This window comes from Phocoena phocoena, chromosome 8 (genome assembly GCF_963924675.1).
Source record: "Phocoena phocoena chromosome 8, mPhoPho1.1, whole genome shotgun sequence".
NCBI lineage: Eukaryota > Metazoa > Chordata > Mammalia > Artiodactyla > Phocoenidae > Phocoena > Phocoena phocoena.
The window spans coordinates 13685576-13704682 of NC_089226.1; positions in this window are offsets into that span (position 1 = coordinate 13685576).

Below are 19107 nucleotides of genomic sequence, written 5' to 3' on the forward strand. Positions count from 1 at the left end.
CCCTCCCCTCAATTTCTGTCGAGGTTTCTGGGCTAAGAGTCCGCTCAGGTGGCAGGTACCATTTGAAGAGCTGGCTGGCTCAGGACTAGATCTCAGGGAGGACTTCCAGAGTCTCCAAAGTAGATGTCTCGAAGTGGTGGGAGGAAGAAGCACTGCCTCACCTTTAAGGAGAGGGGCTTTCATCTCCTCAGTCTTGTGAGGATGGACAACCCAGGCTAGAAGCAGAAGACTGGATGCAGCAGCATTTGGAGGGATGGAGTTCTGAAGCTTTTGTGTTGGTTCAGGTCCCCCAAGAAGGAGACGCCAAGATGGAATCAGACACACAGAGTCGTTGAGGGGGACACCGGCGAAGGATCGAGGAGGGAGGAGAAGTAGACAGGGAGAGGGGGAAGGAAGGAAGGTTGAGTAGGAAGAGTCTCGAACGGCCACACGCTCTACAGAAGCTCTGGGCAGGCCACAGAGAGCCCTCGAGCCACAGCTGCCGTTAGGGGAGCCCCGCACGCCGCAGGGATAAGTTGCACGAGGTCCCCATCACATTCGGCCATTGGTGGGAGCAGCCTGGGGAAGTGTGGGTACAGCAGAAACGCTGAGGTGGATCCAGAGGGGTGGCAGCTCGCTGCTCACAGCAGAAGTCTAAGTCGTGTGCGTCCACAGCTGCCACGGGTCACCCTGGCACCCCAGGGATCTCCACCTCCATGATTCCGGGGCCTCTCTTCCTGAGGGTGTAGCCCCTATTGCTCCAGTAGATCTCAGGGCCACAACTGTGCACATCCTCTCCTTCCCGAAACCGTTCTAAATTCCCCTCGCTCAGCTGCCACCTGCCTTCATTCCTGAGGCGTCTGAGTCCTTGATGATGACACCCTTCGCAGGCCAGGGCTGTTGCATGTGTCCGTTCACAGCTAAAGAAGAAAAGGCCCGAGTCATCACCCATGCCTGTCACATAGCCCTCCCCGCCTCATGTGTGACAGCAGGCTGACCTCCTCCTGCCCGTCAGGGCCAGTTACACCTGCCAAGATGTGACTCCTCGCCTGCTGGCCTGGAACACGAGGAGTCCAAGTGTGCCCAGCAGAGCCCAGAGGGGCAGGGATGGGAAGCACACCATCCCCACACTGGGTCATTGGGAGTGATGGTGAGTGGGGTCACACCCGTCTTCATCCCTTGTATTCTTCCTGTTCGGGCCACAGCGCCATGTAGAGGCCTCCCAGAGTATTGCCACCGAGCTGGCATTTCAGCAGGCATTGGGAGCTACAGTGGGGCTGCCGCGTGATGGAGCCTATGGCGGTCGACAGTGATCCTCTAGCATCCTGTACGGCCAGACTGAGGAATTAAATGGAGATAAGACAGGGACCCCCATCCCTGCATCCTTTAGGGCTCTACGACGACACCGATCTCTCCCCGACCTCGGGTACTGTATCACTTTTGATTTACTCTCTTGGCAGGTGGGGGCAGTCGCAGAGGTCTCCACTTGGCCCTTGGCCCGCAGACCATGGGCTTATTGTGGTGTCAGCATGTCAATTCCACTTCTGCACTGGGGAATGCCGTATCCCCAGCAGTGAATTTGCCCTGTTCTCTGCGGTCCTTGCCAGGCTGTTGAATCCCATATCCTGAGAAAGTGCCCTGCAGGTCAATGCAGTCTTGCTTATCCCCCCAAATCCCACCCAGGAATGCTCGCCTGGCTTCTGCTGGAACGTGCTAGAAGTGTGTGCCACTCCTTGCTCCTTGGGTGTAATCTCTCCTCCCTCATCAGGTCCCGCTGTCCCCAGCTTAGTTATTAGCCTGGCAGCCAGGAACACAGGTAGAGGCAGCTCTCAAGGGGGGCACCTCTAGCCCTGCAGGGCAAGCCTGGAATGGTGTTAGCCCTCATAGGGGAAGGCTGGGCACCTCCATGTGCTCTGAGGGACACATCCTCCGGCAGGGTGCGGGGCTTCTATCCATTTGTCCACAACACAGTTTCAGAGTTGCAGATTTTTCCAGCCGAGCTCGCACTTAGCATAACAAAGCTGGCGTGCCTGCGCATCTCTGGAGCCCTGTGATTCCCCGCTCTCAAATCCTACATCTGCTCCCGCTGTGTCCACTGCTCCACAGCAGGAGGAGACGGGGCCTCTGTGTAAGCTACCTGAGAGGGTCTCTAGCTCTCACATTGAGTCTTTAACAGTCAATGGCCCTCAGTTTCTCATGAACCCTCTGTAAGTGCCAACATCACTAAATAATAACCAGCCCACTCTGCTGCCCCTCCAGCATCACTTCCCGGGCATCTCAAAGCCTGATTCACTGTGCCTGAGAGAGCGTTCCCCTCCACCATGATGTCCTCCCAGGCCCCCGCTGGTGGAAGCTTCACCACTGGGCTGTCACACTGTACCAGAGACTCTCCGGGCCCTACTTTCCACTCAAGGTGGGGCCTCCTTGCTGCGAGGCAGTGAGTGAGCCAGGCCCAAATCTCCACTTTCCCTTTTGCATCTATTTTCTCGGACCACTCCTAGTACCACTTTTGATCATCCGAGGCCTCCAAGAAGAGACAGCAAGACAAGATTTGATGTACAAGAGCTTCATTGGGGGAAACACCTGTGACAGATAAAGGGGAGGGGACAGGAGAAGGCGGGGCAGGCTGCTGACCTCCATACAGGTCTGGCCCTGAGAAAGGAGAGGGGAAGGAAGGAGGGGCCTCAGACTTCAGCTCAGCTCTGGGAAGCTTGCCCAGGGCCAAAAGGGAGTCCTCAGGCCAGCCTCAGAGGAGTCCTGCCTCTCAGGAATGGGTCTCCACTAGGACAGCCATGCTCAGTCACTGGAGGGAGGAGCCAGGGGACATGAGGCCTCTGCAAATGCCATGATGGATCCAGCCAGGCGGCAGCTGGGTTGTTGTTCAGCCACGCTCCCCACGGCAGATCTGAGCGTTGCGTTTCCATGGCTGCTCCAATGACAAAGCGGGGAGTATGGGAACTCCAGGGCAGGAATGACCTTGGGATGGAATTGATGGTTGAGTCTGCCAGGGGCCAACTCAGGGTGAGGCTTCTACCAGTTCCCCAAACTTATACCAAGAGGTGTGTACCTTCTGGGATGAGATGGGGAGCAGGGCCTGAGAAAGGCTGGTGCCTGGGGCCAGAGACACGCCTGGCCTACAGGGTGCTGACTCCCTGACCTGTCGCCGAAGTTTCCCCCAGTCCAAGCAGGAGTCTCAGGGCACTCCTCCCTTGCCTCTTTGAGATGGATTCTTTTAAGACAGAAGGCAAAGTGCCAGGGCTTCCAGGAAGCCCCTCCTGCCCTGGAGAACTCCCCTCCACCCACCTGCATGAGATGGTCCCAAAGCACCTTTGCCATCACCCCATAATCTCCCAGGCCTCTGTGGGGATCAGAGCCAAGTCTGCTCCATACAGATGGCCCTCAGTTGGGAAGGACCCATGGAGAGAAGTTACTGGGCCCACTGCTGGTGGTCTCGCAGCAGACAGCCTCGGTGAGAATCCCCCTGAGGGGTCCCTGCCTGTGTCTGGCAGCCCCAGGACACCCCCGGCCTCACATCCCCCTGAAGCACCTGTCCACAGGCATCCTCACGTTGATGGGAAGGTCAAGAGGTGGGGTCCGTTCATCCTGCCACACCCTGGGTGTGTGGAATGAGGACACCCAAGGTGTGGCATCCGTCCCCAGCCTCCGCAGGATGGTCTTCACACCATCCCAGAGTGCCAGCCACCCTCCCACCTTATGGGAATCCCGACTTGGGGCGTCCACGCTCCGCCTGCCTCCAGGGCCCCGCGGGGACAAAGGGAATCAGGGCTTTCGCCCTCAGCAGCTCCTACTCACATGCCGCCCTGCTTGCCTTGAGCCCACGTGCCCAGCCCTGGGCCATCCTCACCGGCCCTCCAATTCATGGCTTGGGAGACAGACCTCCCATCTGTTCAGCCCCCTTCCCCTTCCTCCTACCTCTGGCCTCTTGTACCTCCAACCTCCTCCCCGGGACCCCTTCCTCCTGGAAAAGAGGTGTTTCCTCCACCCTCACCTCCAGGCAGGCTCTGGAAGCACAGGGGGCTGAGGAAGGAAAGCCATCAGGGTGTGGCTTTCGCTTCTGAGAAATCAGGAGCTAATTGCTCTAATCTTAGCCCAGCCACGTGTTCCTGACTGCAGTCACTGATGGGCACCAGACAGGCGCTGCTGAAATCAGGACACTTGCCCTTCCTGCCATGCAGGCAGCCCCGCCAAGAGGCAGAGAGTGGGCATCAGCCTGGGTCACAGGAACCTGCCTCCCATGACGTGGAGCCCTCCTCCCTGCCCTCCGACCTGGGGAGAGCCCTTTCTCCCTCGGCCCCTGCTCTGCGGACAGGTCCATGCGTCTGCCTGCCTAAACGTCGGCAGTGAGCTGAGGAGAAGCTTGTGAGGAATGGTCCAGGGTTGAGAGCTGGAAGCTCCTCAGAGATCACGGATCATTTTGCCAAAGGGGAAACCGAGGCCCTGTGAGGGAGAGGGGCCAGGCACAGCCATGGCAGGGGCCATCGGTAGAGCTAATGCCCACGCAAGGCCGGGAGGGTCTCTGCCCTTTCAGCTTCATGGCAGCCCCTGCCCTCCGAGCCCTCTTATCTAGTAATTTCCAAATCAAGGTAAGAGTCAAGTAATACAGAGCCGTCGAAGAGCTCAGGGGGGAAGTTGGAGCTCGGGGTTCTGACAACAGTGATTCACGTAATGAATCGTTTTATGGTTTTATTTATTTAGGCTCAGGTGGGTTGAATAATCTGACCAGCCACAGCAAGTGGTCCAGCTACAATTCAAAGCCAGGTCTTCTGACTCCAAGTTTGACTTTATGTCACCGCTGCTCTGCCAGCTACTTCCATGTGACCTTGGAAGGTCACATCACTTCCCCTCTCTTGGCCTCACTCTCTTCCCTCTGCAGAATGAGAGGGGTGGCCCGAATAGTCTCCGGGAAGCAAGTGCAGTGGGCCCAGGAGCGGGGCCCACCCTCTGCCCATCCCCACATCAGTCCAAGGGGACACAGCGTAATGGAGCGTAGACAAATGCTTGGGGTGACTGATTGTTTTTCTGGTTCTCTCTCCTTCTCTCCATACTGTACAATTCTCCCTGGTTCCCTTTTCTCCTCGCGCACCCACCTCACTCCCACACCTCTCCATCTCATCCCGACTCCTGGCCCTGGGGCGCTTCATCTGGTCCTTACTCCCCTCCCCCACCCCCTCCTGCCATCTCTCCCTTCTGCCTCATTCCTAGGGCTCTGGTCCAAAGAACACTGACATCCACTATGCAGAGCTGGACACATCAGCCCTGGAATTCACACCAGGGCCACGGAGCACCATGCTAGGGTCTGAAGAGGTTGTGGAATATGCCACCATCCAGCTGAGCCCACCCTAGCACGTGACCCCTAGCGGCCCACCCTGCCTCTGGACCACAGGGACACTCTGCCCACTACACTTCCCAGCAGAGCAAATGCCCAGCTGCACAGAGGCCTGGAGTGATGCAGGGCTGGGGGCTTCAGCGATGGATAAAGGGGGGTGGGGGGAGCCAGACAGGTGCAGGAGAAGGAATTCTGGACCAGGAGCCCGGAGGTCTGGAATGTAGTCCCCTTCTGCCACCAATGTCCTGTGTTACCTTCATTTCCCCTTTTGGAAGCTCAGCTTCTCCACCTGTGAAACAGAGAGGTTGGAAATAATCTCTAGGGCTCCTTCCTGTCCCGGCGGCCCCCATTTATCCTTCTGCGGGGCCGGTGGGCACACGCTTCTCCCAGAAGTGGCCTCACTCCCTGCAACACTGACGCCCCTTAGCCATCATGGGCACCTGGGTGCCACATTTTATTTTCTTACCATGGCTCAAGGTTGCACCCCCACATCTCCTCCTGACCTTGACCTCTCTTGGCTCAGCTGAACAGTTTGAGGCAAAGTTCCTATCCCCTGAGGGGCTCCCAGCAAAGTGACAACCCAGGGCCCCTGAGCTGAAAAGGGACCAGCTGGGCTCTGCAGGGTGCGGTGAGCAGGCCTGTCTGCAGCATGGATCCTGAGTCACTTAGAGGCCACAGGGTTGAGAACTCAGATATTGACTTGGGGAGATGGTGAGGTCAGAGGGGTTTCAGCAAACACGTGAGCCTTCTTGAGGGATTAAAGTAAGCCGAAGGCCCCTCAAACTGAGAAAGTAGAATCATAGGGCTGGAGACTTGGGTCAAAGGGTCCACACACACACAACCCCCCGCCCCCCCCCCCGCCCCCCCCCCCCCGCCCAGCTACAGAGGAGGAAAGCTGACCTCGGGGCCCTGTACTTGAGATGGTTGGTGGGTGAGCAGGGTGGAAGAGGATAAAGAAAGGGGCAGGAGGAAGAAAGGAAGGATCAGCCAGGAGAGACATGGCGGTGCTGAGTGTGAGAAAAGTCCCACAAGACCTGTGAGGGCTGGCATGGGGGCAGGACCCAGGAGGGACTCACTGGCGGCCCCTGCAGACCGTTCCCCACCGACTAGGAGCCAGTTGGGTCCTGGGACCCAAGAAGGGCCAGGACTCTGCTCCCACCCATGCCACCCATCTCCACCCCGCCGCCTCTCAAGCTCTGGGTTCCCGCAACACGTCATCCCCCAGCCGCCTCTGCAGAGCGATTTCCTTGAGCCTCAAACCCCCGCAGTGGGTATGGAGGAGTGAAGACCCAAAGGGATGCAGGGACCTCCCCCAGGGCCCTGCACAGCCACCCTTGGAGAACTTGCCGCTGGGATCGGCTGTCTCCCTACTCTGACAGGGCCTCCCCCTCGCCAAGGAAAGGGTGCTGCGGGCTGGCGTGAGGAAGGGGCTGGGCGCCAGGCGGGGTTTCTGGCCTCCCCCCTCCCCCACTAACCAAGGGAAGAAGCTCAGCTATTGCAGAGCCTTCTTGTGAGGTCTGGGCCCCGGGGAGGGCTCCCCCCCCACCCCCGCCACCGCCCGCCTGGGAGGAGGGCATGAGGCTTGCAGTAAGGGAGACAGGCAGGGGGAGGCAGAAAAAAGCCATTAATCCCATAAATCCTAATTTGGAAGCCCTCCCGGCCCCTCTGAAGTACAGGGAGTTGGGGTGGGTGTAATCCTGGGCGCGGCTGGCAGAAACCCAGGAAAGGGAGGGGTTCTGCTGCCTTTCCCCTCCCCCACTGCCCACCCCACCTCACCCACATTCCCACCGTCAGCAGAGCTAAGGATGCCATCCTGCGCCCCGGGGAGGCCCTCTGTTTGGGTCCAGGGTCTGAAAGGTGCTGGACCAGGGTGCCCAGGACAGGGGAGAAGCTGTGACGAATTGGCAGCTTCCAGGGAGGCTGGACAGTGTGGAGGGGAGGGAGCGCAGAGCTAGGGCCAGGGTCGGGTGGGCAGGGGCCTCCGAGCTGGTGGCTTGGTGGAGCGGAAGGAGGCTGCCAGCCGGGAATTAGCTGGCCCCCCGCCCCTTGTCCCTTCCCACCACGTGTTCTCACTTCCCCTCCCGGCAGGAGGAAGGAAGATGTCAGACAGGAACAGGTGCACGGGCTGCAGGCAGAACACCACCCCCAGTCTCTCCCCACCCCCTTGCCTGGGCACAGGCCTGAGCCATAAACTCCAGGGAGATCCCCTCTCCCTCACTCCATCCCTTGGGCCATCTGATGCCATCAATGAGGCCTTGGCCAGAAATTTGTTGGAACCTGCAGACCATTAGACGCCGACAACTGGCAAACTAGTCTGAGAGAGAGGTGCCTCCCCTGGAAGGAGAGGGAGGATGGGAGGTGAGGGACCAGTGGGCCCCATGGCACAGGCTCACCCCGTAGCCCAGATTCCCGGGCAGAAGAGGCTGGAATCTGGGACCCCGGGATCCGCCTCTGCCCCCAGGTCACCCTCTCCCACGCCGCCTCCTTCCTGCCCCACGCGGCCCACTCAGCCCTGTCTCCTTTCTCCGCCCCGGGACTGGCCAGTCCCTCTGTCTGCCCACAGCATTTCCTGTCCCCCAGTCCCTCTTCCCCACCGGCCTCTCACTCTCCCTTTCAGCAGCTGCGTCACCCCCTTTCTCGGTTCACATCTGTTTCTCTCTCATGTCTCTTCACGGCCCCCCACGCCCTCCCTTGTCTCTCCCACCCCGGCTGCCTCTGCCCTTTCATCTCCCCCTTCCCTGGGCCCTCCCCACTGAAGTTGTCGGTTCCAGGGGCTATAACTTCAAAAGGAGATCAAAGCTGGGCTCCCCCATCAAAGACCAGACTCTCCAGGAGCGCACCCCCCCCACAAAGACTGTAACTCTTCCTGACAGGCCAAAGTCCTGCATCCCAGCACCCTGGGAAGCACATTCTCAGCCAGAGCCTGGTGCTGGAAAGGCCATTGTGTTTGATGGAAAGCTCCCAGCACTTGGGATTCAAACAACAAGCTGGAAAACTATAACAGCCACCCCCTTACTGGCTGTGTGACCTTGGGCGAGTCACTGAACCTCTCTGACACATAGCTACATTATGTGTTAAACGGGACTGTGATCTACTTTATGGGATTGTTGAGTGGATTAAAGGAGAGAATGCAGGTGAAATATCTAGTACGATGCCTGTCTTGCAGCTGGTGGTCAGTGAGTTGATGCTCTTAATACTACTGCTACTACAATAGTACTCCCAGGGCTGGAAGTGTGTAGAGACCAGGGCAGATGTGCCCAGGGAGTAAGGCCTACTGCTGCCCTGTAGGACAGGAGTCCTAACACCCCCAAGGGGTCACAGGGCACATGGGCTCCACCCGAACCCAGACCTCTGGGTCTCATCCTCACCAGGATGCAGTGGCCACTTGATAAGCCCCCTGCCATCACCCCCACCAGACACTCAGCTCTACCTCCAGACTGGGCTCTCCTGCCCCGGCGGCCGCTTCTCGCCAAGCCTCTGGCCCAAGTCCTCACCCTCACCTTCGGCCCAGCCCCACATCCCTCAAGGGGATGATGGCGTCTAGATGGGGTGGGAGGTGGAGCTGGAAGGCCGAGGCTGCATCTATGAAACTTTTCTTGGCTCCAAACATCAGGGAACTTCAGGAAGACGTGACTTGAGTAAGTCCCTAAACCTCCCGAAGCTTGTTTTCTCATTTGTAAAATAAGGGGTTAGCGGCCTCAAATCCTCCTTTGGCAGCAGGCTGTACATGTATTAATTTTAAAGAATCTAGGAAGTAGAACTCAAGGCCCTCTGAGGCCCCCTCCGGACGGGGATGGGGAGACACGACACAGATCTTCAGTCTGCACTGCTTCCCACAGCCAACAGCCCTGAGCTCTCAGCTCACCGGAGCCTCCACTGGTCCTGCTTTTCCAGGGAGTGACTGAGGCTCCGGAGGTGACGGGACCTGCCCCCAGGCCATACGGCCAGCCCTGGCCTCTCTCAGGCCCCCATCCCTACACCATCTGATGGGAATTATTCTTCCCAGGTTGTAAATGTACACATGGGGGCTCAGAGCCTAGGTACACAGGCCGGGCTCAACGTTGCTGGCCTGCCCCACCCGCTGGGACCCACTGGACCCTCCCTTGGATGTCTGCCCCCCTTCCAACAAAGCCCATCCCTGACTCCCTAGCCCCAGGGCTTCAGATGGCAGCACCCCACCCTCCAGATCACCTGCCCCCCCAAACACACTGTGAGGAAAGCAATCTGCTCCTACCTGCTTCCTGGCTCAGTGCCCCCCCCACACCCCAGGGCCCCCATAGGACTGTCTGCGCTGACGGAGGTGCTCTGTATCTAAGCTCTCCAGTACACAGCCACCAGCCTTGGACTTGGATGTCAGTGTAATCTTATTTTTCTTTTTAATTTAAACAGACACACACAGCTAGGGGCTGCCATACTGGACGGCAGAGATAGAGGTGTCACCAAAATGCCTGGCCTCTGCCCCTCTCCTCCGCAGGCACATCCGGCAGTGGAGACTTTTGAAGTGTGTCCGTGGAACGTTTAGGGTGGTGAGGTGGACAAGGGAAGTTCCTGCCCCCGGGCTCCCCATGCCAGGCCAGCCTCCTCGGTTGAGCCCCGAGTGGCCATGGCCCAGATGCGGCCAGGCACGGGGCACGGTGGGAGGTGGAAGGTGGAGCAATGCCCGGGGAGCCAGTGGCCACCTTACCCGCTACCCCCAGACACACACCCGCAAATCCCTGCAGGGGGTGTGCAGACTGAGCAACCTCCCAGGCCCTGGTTGTTCTTTCCTCCCCTTCCTGAGGACGGCCTTTTCTCCCAGGACCCCTCACAATCTCACATGTTCTTCCTCCCCTCTAGGCCTGGAGGAGGTGGGAGGCCCAGGCTCACCCCTGGAAGGGGCTTGGGAGCCGAATGGCCAAAGTCTTTTTTTTTTTTTTTTTTATAAATTTATTTATTTATTTTTGGCTACGTTGGGTCTTTGCCGCTGCGCGCGGGCTTTCTCAAGTGGCGGCGAGCAGGGGCCACTCTTCATTGCGGTGCGTGGGCTTCTCACTGCGGTGGCTTCTCTTGTTGCGGAGCACAGGCTCTAGGCACGCGGGCTTCAGTAGTTGTGGCACATGGGCTCAGAAGTTGTGGATCGCGGGCTCTAGAGTGCAGGCTCAGTAGTTGTGGCGCACGGGCTTAGTTGCTCTGCGGCATCTGGGATCTTCCCGGACCAGGGCTCGAACCCGTGTCCCCTGCATTGGCAGGTGGATTCTTAACCACTGTGCCAGCAGGGAAGCCTGGCCCAAGTCTTATGTCCAACCTCTTGGGAGGCCAGGAGTTGTGCAGGCCGGGCAGGCCAGGGAGAAGAGGGCCGGGGAGCCTCCCCCAGAGCCAGCCAGGCTCCTCCACTCATTGGCCTCAGCTGTCTTCAGAGGGCGGAATGGAAGCTGCTGCATCGGCCCGTCCAGCCCTGTCAGACCCTAGGAAAGTGGGCTGGTGGGGCAGAGCTCCCCCTGCTGGGAAGCCCTGGAAGCGTGCCCCTGCCCCCAGGCCACTGCAGCCAGGGAGTCCTCAGCCCCAAGGTGAGCTCCCCCATGGAAGCAACTGGAGGACTTCAGGTGGGAGTGGGAACAGGATGGAGTGACTGGGGACCCCGAGACATACTGGCCAGGGCTCAGGGTCGCGGGGAGCCAAGTGAAGATCAGTTCAGGATCCCAGTCACCCCATTGCTACTCACTTCTCGCCCCAGAGAGAACGCCCTTCTCCTCCTTCCCCCGCTCCATTCGTCTAAACCCTCCTCTGGGGCTTCCCTGGTGGCGCAGTGGTTGAGAGTCCGCCTGCCGATGCAGGGGATACGGGTTCGTGCCCTGGTCCGGGAAGATCCCACATGCCGCGGAGCGGCTGCGCCCCTGAGCCATGGCCGCTGAGCCTGCGCATCCGGAGCCTGTGCTCCACAACGGGAGAGGCCACAGCAGTGAGAGGCCCGCGCACCGCAAAAAAAAAAAAAAAAAAAAAAAAGATGGCCCTTCCTGTGATGGGAGAATTAAGGGGTAAACCCTCCTCTGCAGCACGGGGAGGTCAGCTCTGGACAGACCTGAGTTCAGGCCCTGCCACTTACTTGCATGTGGCCATGGGTGAACAGGTTAACTCTCCCCCACCCAACGCTGGAGTAGGGAGAATAACGACCCCCTCCCACATTGCGGGGAGGAGGGGATGGACTGGGAGGTGCCCAGTGGGCGGCACACCCCGTTATCACCAGTTCTTTTCCCTGCCCTCCCTCTTCCCCTCCTGTCTTTCCCTGGAGCTCCAGGATGAGACCTGCCAGGCCCCTGGCCCTCCAGAGCTACCCTTTCCTCTGGGAAGACCGCTACCTGGAGCTGGCCGCCTACCTGACCACTTCCCCAAGCCTCTTTTCACTGACCTCCCTGGGCTCTGTACCTGCCTCTAATGGCCATCCATGTAGAGGACACTGTCCCCTCTCCCATACTCATCCCAGCCCCCAGCTGCTGCTCTGGGCCAGCCCAGGACAGAAGCCTCATCCTGTATGCCAGTCCCCTCCACCCAGACCGACAGAACCCTCAAGCTCCACTTCCCTCCGGCACACACAGGGCTTTTTTGTGAGTCAACAGTAGAATATTACCCAGCCATAAAAAGAAACGAAATTGAGCTATTTGTAATGAGGTGGATAGACCTAGAGTCTGTCATACAGAGTGAAGTAAGTCAGAAAGAGAAACCATATGCTAACACATATATGGAATCTAAAAAAAAAAAATGTCATGAAGAACCTAGGGGGTAAGACGGGAATAAAGACACAGACCTACTAGAGAATGGACTTGAGGATATGGGGAGGGGGAAGGGTAAGCTGTGACAAAGCGAGAGAGTGGCATGGACATATATACACTACCAAACGTAAAATAGAAAGCTAGTGGGAAGCAGCCGCATAGCATAGGGAGATCAGCTTGGTGCTTTGTGACCGCCTGGAGGGGTGGGGTAGGGAGGGTGGGAGGGAGAGAGACGCAAGAGGGAAGAGATATGGGAACATATGTATATGTATAACTGATTCACTTTGTTATAAAGCAGAAACCAACACACCATTGTAAAGCAATTATACTCCAATAAAGATGTAAAAAAAAAAACAAACCAGTTGGTTGAATGCATGGAATCTGGCGGAGAGTGAGCGGGCGTGCCCGAGTGCGTACCTCTCCCCTGCACCACACTCCCCACCCTCTCTCTGATGCTCCCAGACAGAGCCCCAGCCCTGACTGCTCTCTGCCCCCCACCTCCCTGAAGCCAGGGCCGAGACCGCTGCCTCTCCTCTCCTGCTGGGGAGCTGACCGTTAGGGTCACAGGAAGAGGACAATAGAGCTGACCCCATGAGGTGGCTCCCCCATGTCTCCAGCCCCCCACAAATCACCCCCAAACTCAAATAGCAAGTTCCTTCTTCCCATTCCCCACCAGCAGAGGCATTGTAGGCAGGTCACCAAAAAAGGTCAAGCCACGCGCTCTGCTAGCTGCTCAGAGCTTGGGATATCTATCGGGCCAGGTGCCTTTGCTCACCATCAGGGGAAGAGATCCAGGAAACCTGGGGGCTCCCAAATTATGAGATCCTCCTCCTGCAGGAGCTACACAGCTTCTGTTCCAACCGGGCTCTCCTCTGACTGGGAAAGAGCCAATCCAGGAGGCCATGGAGAGGCTCCCATCTTCCAGCAACCTCCAACCCTCGGGCCTGGAGCAGAGTTCATCTCCAGAGTGTCAAGTGCCATTGATTGAGAAGGCCCTGGGGGCATCTGGGCTGAGCCTTATGAAGGTGCCATCTGTCCCCCGTACTCACATCTGCCCACAAGCTAGCAGGCCCTGGAGAGCTGGGAGTAGGCAGCGGGGCCTGGCTGTCCCAGTCCGCAGATCACTGGACCGGGACGTGGTCATCTCAGAGTCAACCTTCTTCTTGTTCCTGGGCCAAAGAATGCAAGGAGGGGACCAGGCTGGCTCTTGTACACAATCATGGGTGGAGAGCCAGAGTGGGTCACTGCCAGGGCAGCTCAGGAATGTCCCTATCTCCTGGATAGGATAAATCTTTTCTTCCAGAATTCCCAGTTTCATCTAGGCCCCCCATGGGCTGAAGAGGCTTCAGGGGGCCTCCATCTCCCCCACCAAGTCTGCCCTTCTCAAGAGCTCCCTGGGGATCTATTTCTGGGATCAATCAGATTGAGCCCTACCCTGGCAGAGGACCAGGAAGCTCAGGAGGAGAAAGGTCCAGCGGAAGGCAGCCGAAGTGTGTGTAGCTCATCTGAGAGGCCTGAGATAACCTTTCTGGCCTTTGACAAGAAAAAACTTATGCTATCGTTCTACATTTCCAGCCAGCAGCCCAGCCTCTAGCTCTGCCCGCCTTCCCCCACCAACCCTGACCTCAGTCCTCATCCCCAAACCAGGACTGTGGACCCAGCTACATTTGCAGAGAAGACTGACCATCCACCCACCACATACAAACTTGTACAGAGAAGGTCATAACCCCGGGAGCACACTGACCCAGCATAGGTCTGCTAATTTGAGTTCCTTTTTTTTTTTTTGCGGTACGTGGGCCTCTCACTGCTGTGGCCTCTCCGGTTGCGGAGCACAGGCTCGGGACGCGCAGGCTCAGCGGCCATGGCTCACGGGCGCAGCCGCTCCGCGGCATGTGGGACCTTCCTGGACCAGGGCACGAACCCGTGTCCCCTGCATCGGCAGGCGGACTCTCAACCACTGCGCCACCAGGGAAGCCCTGAGTTCCATTTTTATAAAGCGGGGTGAATCAGTATATCATAGTCACTACATCCTGATTTCAGCAAGGCATTTTTCCAAAGGTGAGCAAGATAGAGAAATATGGGCTACCTGGTACAGCAAGGTAGGTTCAGAATGTCTGTACATTGGTGCCCTGAGGTTCCAGTGTAGTTTTACAGACTCTCTCTTTTGCTTTGCTTCAGCTCTCATCATTTCTTTGGATGAAGAAAGTGTGCTTATTGAAACCTTATGGGTAAAAGAGGTAGAGTTGAAAGGAATTAGGAATATTGTGTATCATTAAATTGGTCATTGAAAAGGTCTATAAAAGATAACAGCTTAGATCAATTAGATCGAAACCAAAAAATAAAATTTAACAGAAGTGAAAAAAAATTTTAAGAGACAAATGTAAAGTCCTTTATTTAGGTTCAGAATTCAGTCACATACATTTAGGTTGAGAGAGTCCTGGTTTATTTGCAGTTCGTGTAAACTTCATTGACTACATGTTTCAAATGAGTTAGCAGCTTCTGAGGTTTGCTTAAATTGGTAGATACAACCCAATGCTGTTTAACTTAGCTGTTCAGTGACTACACCAATTCCCCCATTGTTTGTTTGTTCACTTGCTTGCTTATTTGTTTTATTTTTAAATGTTTTTGCTCTGTGAGCCTCAGTCTTTCCACCCTGCCTTCAACATAACTTCCCTCATGGTCACAGGATAGCGGCCACAGTTCCAGGCATCACATCTAGGCTCAAATTTCTACTAGAAGAAGAGACCAGCTCTTCTTGTGTCTTTTTTAAAAGGGAGGAAACCTTTCCTAGAAGCCCTTAGCAGGCTTCTCCTCCACCTCATTAGCTAGAATTATGTCACGTACCCATGCCCTTGTCAAAATCATTCACTGGGAAGGGAAATGGGGTGACAGAGAGAAGAGATACGATTAGGTAACCAAAAGTTCCTGCTCTGATGACAACGAACTTTCTATCATTAGAGATGTTCAAGACTGAATAAAACCTGCCAGAGACATAAGAGGAGATTCTGGTAGTGGGTCGGAGTTGGGTGTGATGAACTTGAGGTCCTTTCCAGCCTAGAAGATGTCAGTCTTCTATAATTCAATAATTATACATGGCTCACAAGTGTACACACTTCCTCAACCAAGGACCATGTCTCTGGTTGAGATCTCATGAAGCAGACTTTGTGACTGAAGGCTATCTCCATGCCCTAGGGGTGTCCCTCACTCCACACTGCTCACCCTTCTCTCTCAAAGACCCCCTTCTTTGTCTCTTTCTCTCCATGACCACATCTGCGCACCTCAGAATATCTCAAGAGACTGGAGTAAAGAAACAGACAAAAACGGAACAGGGGCTGATCCCAGCCTTCTGCCCAGGTGCGGGCTCTCGGGGGCCAGCCAGGGAGGGAATAAACATCCACAGCAGCAACACACCTGTGGAGCCACTATCGTGTGTAAGACAAAAGGAACCAAAGGAGAACTGTCCGCTCGATTTCTGACTCAAAGAGCTTGCAGTATAATTGGAGGCAGGAGACACAATACACCATGGAACCAGAAAATAGTCGTTCTACTTCCATAAACCACACGTGAAAACCAGCCAGGTTTTTTATATCTAAAGAGAAAAATAATCATCTAAGATTAGTACTCAGTGACAGAGGATGGAGACAGACAGTAAATGCTCTGGGGACACAGAGGATGAAGAACAGTGTTATTAAAAATTATAGTAGCCGACAATAACAACAACAATGGACATTTCCAAATAGGTAAGACCGTCCCTTGCCTGGAGACTGTGACCAGCAGCTGTGCATCCCCACCAGGGAGACTGGGTGCCAGGGAAGATACAGGAGGGGTCCACACCTGCTCCTGCACACGTGCGCTCACCTTGGTTCTGATGAGATTTTTGTACCCTTGCCAAATATAAAACAGAACGTTATCATGTGTTTGAAAATTAGCAACTGCCAAATTTTGAAGAGTGTCGTAGGTGTTGGGCTCAGTGCTAGGAGCTGTAAGTACATTATCTAATTTAATTCTCAATGAGCCAAATGCTCTCTTGAAGCCCCTTTAAGGCTTTGAGATTCACCCTTTCCTTTCGTCTTCAGATAAATATGGTTCCCCTCCCCATGTTCTCCAAGATTCCTGAGAATTGCCAGGACCTGGCGTTTTCAGGATTCCCTCTCGTTCTGACGATGTCCTCTTCTCTCTCAATCCTGTTCCTGCCTCAGTTCTGGAGTTCACGCCTTTTCGTCTTCTTGTTGATCTACAGAAGCGGCGTACTCAACCCGCGGTGGGGTGGGTGCAGGGAGAATCCAGGAAGGAAGGTTTCCAAAGAAATGACAGGTGGAGTGGCTCTGCTTTTCCCTTAATTTTCCCCCAAACATTACTAACGTAAGGAGGGACTTAGAACTTTACCGAAAGTTGAGAGTAGCTGGGGAAAAGATGGGCACTTCTCTAAGCCCAACAAACAACTGGAAATTTAAAACCCAGACCTGTTCTTGCAAGTTCCACCCCCCTCCCCAGGCACATCCTCTGAGTCCTCTCCTCAGCCTCTGCCCTCCAGTCCCACTGCTAGACCCTCCCCACACCTGCGCCATTTTGGCCCCCTCTTCCCGGATTTCACTCTGCGGGGGTGGGTGAGAGAGCAGGCTGGAGAGCTTTACCTGTCACACTCCAAAGTGTGTCACTTTCAAAACAAAGATTCCTGTCTCTCTGCCAGCAACTGGCACCTTTTTCTAGAACGCAAACCAGCTAGAGACACACACTCCATTGGCAACAATCTGCGACACAGTGACCACAGTTACACAGGGAGAAACCAAGCTTAGAGTGATTATGAAATTTGTCCAAAGTCACAAATCATGGTGATCTCTGGTTTGAACCAGGTCCGTCGGCTCCAGAACCACTCCTTCTAACTCTGGCAGTAATCTTCAAAGAGGTGAGGCTTGAGGGAACCTTGAAGGAAGGGGATGTGCCCGACAGAAATCAAAAGGCATGAGGCAGAGCCTGAGACCGGCTGAGATGAGGGGAGTGAGCACAGGTGAGCCCGGAGGCAGGGAGCCCGGGCGGAGGCTGGAACAGAAGGAGGCCTCCATGCCAGGCTGGGGACCACTGGAAAGGAGATAAGGGAGTGGATTGGGAAGCTAATTAGGAGGGGAAAACCTCATGGAAAACTGGATCAAATCAAACAGGACTGAACTTGGAGGGTGAAAGAGAGAATGGCTCCAAGAATCACGCCCAGATTTCTGACGGATGTTCACTGAGGGGGTGACCATGGTGGGAAGGCAGGGAGGGGCATTTACAATGCGTTCAGTCAAGTGTGCGCGTGTGGTGATGGAGGTGCCTGTGAGGCATCCACGCAGACATGTTCGCAAGCTGCTCTGTGTATGGGTTTGCTGCTCCTGAGACAAGCCCACACTGGAGAGGCAGTCATGGGCCTACAGATGGTAATTAAAGCCATGGGAGGATGAACTCAGGCTGGGACAACGTGTGAGAGAGGAGGCGAGGACCTTGGACAGAACTCCAGGAGCATCCCCAGAAAAGGGAGGGGCCCAGGGAGAAAAACCAGCAAGGAAACCAAGAGAGGAGAGGCCAGGTGGTCAGACGGAGCGGGGAGGACTCATGTCAGGGAATCCGGGGGCTCAGGAGGGCCGGGGTGGGGGGCAGGAGGCAGAGGTCCACGTTGTCCAATGCTGCTCCAGAAACATCCTGAGAATGACCATTGGATGGATTTAGAAACAGGGTGTGGGGTGTTGGAGTGGGGCGGTGGTGGGGGGGGGACTTCAGAGACCACTGGAGATTCCCTTCAGAGGAATATCACCTGAGAAGTAAAGGAGAGATGAGAACCTAAGACAGCAAGATATGGAGGAGAAAGGATAAGATGTTATGAGACGAGGGTAGGGGTGAGGGAGATAGGGTTTGGTTTTCTTTTGCGTAAGGAGAGTTGAACAAGGGTAAATGATGGTGGGAAGGAGCCAGACAGTGGGTGGAGGAGGCTGTAGACAGCAGAAGTGAAGATGCAGATGGAGACCGACCAGAGACGTCTGAGGCTCAGGGACGGAGGGTCCCACTGGCCTCTCCTAAAGACAGGCTCTGTCAAAAATATCTGACTCCACAGAAATCCATTAGAGATCTCTGCACAAATCCATGGTCCCAGGAGGGTCATAGGAGGAACGGAGATGCTCCTGATGGAACATTCTAACCCCTGGTGAGGCCAGGCTGGCAGAGGAGAGGCAGTGTTCAGGAAATCCAGTTGCAGTTTGGGTCCTTCTGGCCATCAGTGACCAACCCCCCAACCCTGAGCACAGGGGCCCCAGCAAAGCTCTCTCTGCCCACCCCCCAGGGGCTGTGTGCATAGCCCTTGGACCACCCACTTGAGCTGCCCCTGCCGGTCTGCATGGACTTGGGCTTCAGTATCCCTCTGCACTCTGGGGCTTACTGTGTGCCTGGGTGCAGAGTAAGCTGGCTCCTGGCCCCTTGATTCAGAGCAGAGGTGTCCCAGAGCCTTGGTGCCCAAGAACTCAAGTCCTTCCTTGAGCCTGTCCTCCTCACAGCCACCTGGGAGATGTCTGCAGACGCAGCGCCTCCAGCCTCCCCTCCATGTCCCCAGACTTGGTTAGTTCACAGGCAACCCCATTTCTCCAGCACAATTACAATGGTGGCCCTTTACTGAGCACATGCTACTCATTTATCCGCCCGTTTAATGAATAAGCACCCCCGTGTACCCCGCGCGTTACAGATCGCTGGGGATTCCAAGGTGAAGGAGAAAGATTCGTCCCTGCCTTGTGCAGTTTGCAGCCCTCTCCCCTAGTGCTGTGCCTGACACTCGGCTTCCTTTATCCTATTTATTCTTATAGCAACCCTGTGAAATAGACATTACTACCTCCATTTTACCAAAAAAGGAGAAACTGAGGCCCAATGTGGTTAAAAATCAGGCAGCTTGTAGCTGAAGAACCTTGATCTACCACCCTCAGAGGCTCTGTCTCCTCCAAGCACAGCTGATCCCAAGCTTCTCTGCGTTTGGGGTCTCCCAGTTCCCTTCTTTAGAGCGACTCCTTCCCCTCCTTC